Below are 6,021 nucleotides of genomic sequence, written 5' to 3'. Positions count from 1 at the left end.
AAACAAGCAAATTTTTTCAACATTAGAGCTATATTGGTAGTGTACTGTATTTTATTCTTATTGATTTACAGGAGTCATTGTGATTTTATAAGACAGATTAATACAGTGCTTGCATGTTCTCAATTATAATGCACACTTTCTTTTTTTTCTGACTTAATTCAACTTGGTTTTTTTTTGTTCACTCCTCAGTTACGTCTTCGATATACAAGCGCATCGTATCTCTCAATCACTTCAGTTTTGGTTTTTATTAGTTATATATTAAAAAAATAATCTTATTTTAAGTATAGTAAGAGAAATGATTTTATTATTTTTTCTCAAATGATTTCATTACATTCCGCGATTGTCGTTGGACAATTGCAGAATCAAAAAAGGAAGGTTACCTGTAAAACTGATTTTTGTGTTAATGCGTTTGTTGTTTTTTGAATATTTTGTGTAAAAAAATTACTTGGATGTTAGTTTTCTAAAAATATTGTGGAAATAAGATGCGAGATAAATACTTTCTGTATCAACCTATGTACTGTATATGAGCTTCAAAAAAAAATTAAGATAAAAAAATAAAATTTTTTCTGTATAACTCCTGGATTATTCCCTGATCTAATGGCTCGTAGTGTTGGACAGAAGAAATTTTAATTCAACATTCGAAAGTGAAGTATTGGGGGGTACGGCAGGTGACATTGTCCAGAAAAAGTAAAATTTTCCTGTTTTGGTTCCTCATTTTTTCATTTAATTTTTCTAGCCATTATCGAAAAATGTCTGCTGTCATCCAAGCTGGGCACGCCAAAAGTTGTGATGTCAATACCTTTAAAGCATTTAGGTCAAAGTGACTTAGAAATGACCAACGCTGGTTCTCTCTTTCCTAATGCATTACAGCAAAACATTACAGTCAGGCATTCTTTCGCCATCTTGCCTCCTGAACACTTCTTTCCCTTTTTGATTAAAGTTCTATCTGGAATGGCATGAAAAAAGTCCTGTTTCGTCTATGTTATAGATATCACAAAAATCATATCCATCTATCATTGAAAGAACACGCTGTTTCCAATCTTCCACATTAACTTGATTGACGACACCACTTTCACCACATAAGGTGCAATAAATAGTGTTATGATGCTTCTGGAAACTTTCCAGCCATCCATCCATTGCTGGTGCAAAATGCCAAATTTTTCTGCAAATTCACGTCCTTTTGCCCAAATGATTGGTCGACTCAATGGTATTTGTTTAGCACTCGCCTTTTGAAACTACTCCCATACCAATTTGTTTATCTCTTTGTTCGGCTGCTTTCTTTTTGTTTGTTATCCTTGTTTCCATTGCTTTCCCATTCCTCTAGTATCGACTTCTTGTTGCAAAATTTTGAAAATTTGCATTTTTCCACTAATCTCCATTGTGATAAACCATTTTCACTTTTTATAATAACTTTAATACAATCTTCTAACGACAGCACTTTGAAAATGTTGGAAAAATGAAAGAGATGCAAACAAACAGAAATGAGTTTTCTTTGTAGCTGGAAGTAAAGTTAAAAACTACAACAGTTTCACAAATGGTGACCATTCAGTACGCCAATAACACAATGAAAAGTTCCAGTTCTCACCTCCCGTACTCATCCGTCAAGAAGACACCTTACAATGACCGACGAGCAGTTGGCTAACTGTAAACACTTTCTTCAGCTATGGTAGAACTCAGTCAGTGAGATAAATCCAAACTCAAATTTCCCACTTCCATGTCGACCTTATATAGTCATTGATAGCTGTCAGCCGACCAATCAGCAGCTATGCTAGTCATAGCCGTATTCCAGGTCCGCCACATTGCATGATGTTTTCACCAACGGTCTCTTCCTTGAGATGCATGAGTTACCAATTCAAACTTAATCGACGTGTTCCTCAATGATCTCTCCTTGGCAGTGTTCGTTACCAGTTCAAATCGACCAATCATGTACCTTACACGATATCACCATGACACTGGACTAATCCATTAACACCACCTAATTTCAAGAGTGGGAGAAATGCCCTAGATGGGTTCAAACAAGAGTTTAGACTAGATATATTCGCAGAAGTGGTTGTTTATTACAATTGTTGTATGTTGTTTCGGACCAAAAATCGATGCCCGCGGTCACGTTACGGTGTTTTTTAATACAGGTAACTTATAAAGTATTCTGTGCCAGAAGTTTTTGCCCATTTTGACAGGTCCCCGTTGAATGCAGGTGATGGCCTAAGCAGTTTTCACTGTACTTGGAACAAGCTGAAATCTTGTCACATAACAAAAAAGATACATTCTAAATATTAGTAAATAACCATTAATACTTGACTTAAAATTGAGAAATTTTTACAATTAGATGATAAACAAACATGGTCAGGGCCATGTAAATGTCAGCAATTGTTTTCAGTACCAAGTTTAAGGAGGAGTGTCCTCCAACCTCCACAAAAGCACTTAGATCTTAGTGTATTTCCTCACTATATTAATTTCCTGATCATATGAAAGCATTAACATTCATTAAACTGGGTATTATGTAACAACAATGGTCTGAAGTCTGAAGACGAGTCATTCGGCATCAAAGTGATTAGGTGAAATGTAACCCAGTTTGGTGGCCGGTCGATTCCCCATATCTCAGTCCACTATGTGACAGTATGAGCAGGACCAAGAACAGTGTTTCCCTTGAGAGAGAGACAAACATTCAGCAATCACATCTCAGATTTTTATGGAAGCTTTTCTTTCTCTGTTGGCAATTTGATTCTATTACTAGCAGATGAGCCCAGCGTTGTTTGGGCAAAATATAACAATAGCAAAGATTATTAGATTATAGCCGATCTTAACAGTTTTCACTGGGTGTAAGAATTAGCTAGCTTCGGAAGAGGGAAACCTAATTAGAGAAGTTTTAAATGGTCTAAAAATATGTTTGATTTTCTGCAAAAACAGAAAAAACCCACATCTAAAATAATACAGTAGAAGCTAAGTTCTTCAAGGTAATCTATAACCCTCTCCCCCCCCCGTGGGGGAAATTTCCTAAAATCCTTTCTTAGTGTACATTCTCATGATGTACCCTATGTACTAAATTTCAACTCCTAACTGTTTGGGCTCTGCACTTATAATATAATCGAAATGGGTTGATGATATTATGTTTCATCAAAATGTCAATGAGTTGTCTTGTTATTTCTTATGGTGGATTTGTTTATATAATTTGTTTGACTTTATTATGCAATATTTCTGACACTGCATTATTTCCATTTGCAAAAATTAACTTCTCTTTTCTTGACAAAGTTGAAAATTGAGTATTTCGTGTGCAATTCTTGTGTGTATTTGACTATTCTTTGTGCCGGAGTTTCTCTCACAGGTTGGATTCAAAAGAAAATATTTAATTTTTTACATTTCAAAATCTCTTTCGAGGAACATTATCAGGTAAATGCCAATCATCCTCAGATTAGTACTAGTTACTAACTTAAACAGTTTTGCAAGAAAGTAAATTCATATTATTCTAATCACATTTCGTCAAAAATTCAGGTTTGTTTAAAACTTAAGAATAGCCTTTTGAACTTTGTCTCTGCTAATTTTTCCACATTACGCAATGACATAAGAATTTTCTGTTGTGCAACTGCCTTCAACATATAATTTATATGCACAAACTGGAAAATCTTACGAGATCTGAAATCCCTCCCTTGCTTGTGTGTTTTTGTGCTCTTTCTCTGTGAAAAACAGAGTTGTAAACGATACGTCAAAGTGAGAGAGATGGTGTCACGATGAGAAATTATGCCAGGAAAATGGCTGAGGAGAAAGTTGAAATTCCTAAATTGGCAGTTTCGAGTCTGAATGCACAAAAGAAAAACGAGGAAAGCACTTTAACGTCAATTAGGTAGTTAGTCTGGATGTCTTGACTATCAAGCAATAAAATACCTCTGTCCCTAATTATGGGCTATCATCCCAGGGAGTTTGTAAGTAAACACAGGAGGAAGTGATAGCCCTGGTGTGGAAGTGAGGGAGACACCCGTTCCTTTTGACCTGAATTTGGTCCCTCGGAACAAAATGGGAGCCGAGGGAAAAAGAAGAGGCGGATTGCAATTGATCAAAATTAGCAATTTGAGTCCGAATCAGATAAAAGGGACAGGTCCCCCGAGAACAGTGCGCGTGTCTTTGATGAGTGTTATTGCCAAGGAAAGACTCTCACACTCAATTTCTCTTTTGAGCACTTCCAAGTAGAAAGCTGTGTTCACAGTGGTCCTGGCAGGAATGAATTCATGGTGGATAATGCTTATGACATCAAAGAAGACTGTGAGCATGGTTTTGGATCCTGGACTTGCTCATGCGTACCTTCTTGGGGTGGAGCAACACTGGGGTGTGCCACACCAAATTCTGCCTTTTTGTGTCAGGGTCATACTCAAAAATCCATGACTCATCACCGGTGATAACTGAGTTTAAAAAATTAGAATCATTTTCACACATTTCCCAGAGCTCTTCGTACTGGAGCACTCACATGTCCTTTTGTTCATTGGTCAACACTTTTGGGACTGTTTGGCGCACACCTTTTTCATGTTTAGTCACATGTTCAGTCACAATGTGATAAACAGTTGTTTTCGTCATGTTTAGAGTGACTGCTATCAATTGAAGGCTCAACCGTCAGTCAGAGTTCAAACAATCAAGCACACGTGTCACATTTTTGTCGATTCGGGAGGTTGATGGATGTCCACTGCGAGGTTCATCGGTGACTTCCTCTCGGCCATCTTTGAATGACTTGTGCCATCGGAAAACTTGTGGTTTGACAAGCAATCACTCCGAAAGGTCTGCTGAATTAATGTAGAAGTTTTGGTGGCGGACTTCCCAAGTTTAATGCAAAATTTGATATCATAACATTGCTCCACAAAATGATCTATCGCGCCGTATTACTGTGAAAATTCGAACCTGCCGGAACCAAAACGCTAATAATAAAATATTTTATTGTTTGGTTCCCACAGAGAAAACATGAATCATGAGGAACAACATTCGAATAATGCTGGTTGGTGAAAACGAGAAACATGACCGAGACGATTAAAAGGGCGATGAAAGAGGAAAAGGGGGTCGGTTACGTAGTGTCCCTTGGTTCGTGTGTGCGCGTCCCGACGTCTACGAAAGGATACCCGAGGATATCTCAACCCCATCACCAGAACGAAAGGATTACGAGGTATGACTTCCCCAAAGTAGTGCAAACTCTCCCTCCACGTATCCAAACTTAGGCAACAGTAGCTCGCCCTAACTGTATCTGTAGCTTTAGCATTAATAAATCGTTGTTGTTATTACACGTTGTTAATGTCCTTTATTCGAGTATCGCCGCCACTCTACCGTCGGACCCATCCTCTTCCGCACTCTCGCGTAACGAATCCGAACCACCATCTTGACTGTGGGCAGGTCTCACTGACCTGTTAGCTGAGAAAAAGGAGGTACGACTCCGTCCACCTCCCGGCGCAGCCACACTACATTAACTCAAAATGGGGTTCACGGGAACGAACATCCTTACCTGCTGGCAGCTTGGAAGCAAATGAGACCAGGCGCGTTTTGAAGCTAACTCCCTCCCCACCTAGTGCAGCAGGTTAGAACTAGCTACGGTGTATAGTCATGTCATGAAAAAATTGGTCGCATTACTTATGGAACGCACCTTGTATGTCAAGCTAATGCCACCTCCCACCTAGACTAAAACACTGTGTGTGTCAACTCTAATTGTTTGCAAGACCTTTTTCCTTCAAAATAAATGATTTGTTTGTATATCTGTGTATATCTCTGTCTGCCACCACTACCCCTTTATGTTTCCATTTTCTCACATTTTCCTGACAGAAGCATGGGTGCAATGAGTAAGCTTACTTTTGAATTTATTGTAGAGGTGTTTAGCCAACAAGGCATCGGGTATTTGCTCACACTTGTTTTACAAAGGATTAGTTTTTATGGATGGTAAATGTTTAGGTTAACTTGGGGAGAAAATGTTGAATGTAATGAAGAAAAATTGAAGATAAATTACGTCACTTAATAACAGTTCCTGCAACTGGAAAAAAAGGGCCCAAACGAGCCATG

This window comes from Centruroides vittatus, unplaced genomic scaffold (assembly GCF_030686945.1).
Source record: "Centruroides vittatus isolate TY-2023 unplaced genomic scaffold, ASM3068694v2 contig_221, whole genome shotgun sequence".
Classification (NCBI taxonomy): Eukaryota; Metazoa; Arthropoda; class Arachnida; order Scorpiones; family Buthidae; genus Centruroides; species Centruroides vittatus.
This window is presented reverse-complemented; position numbering follows the sequence as displayed.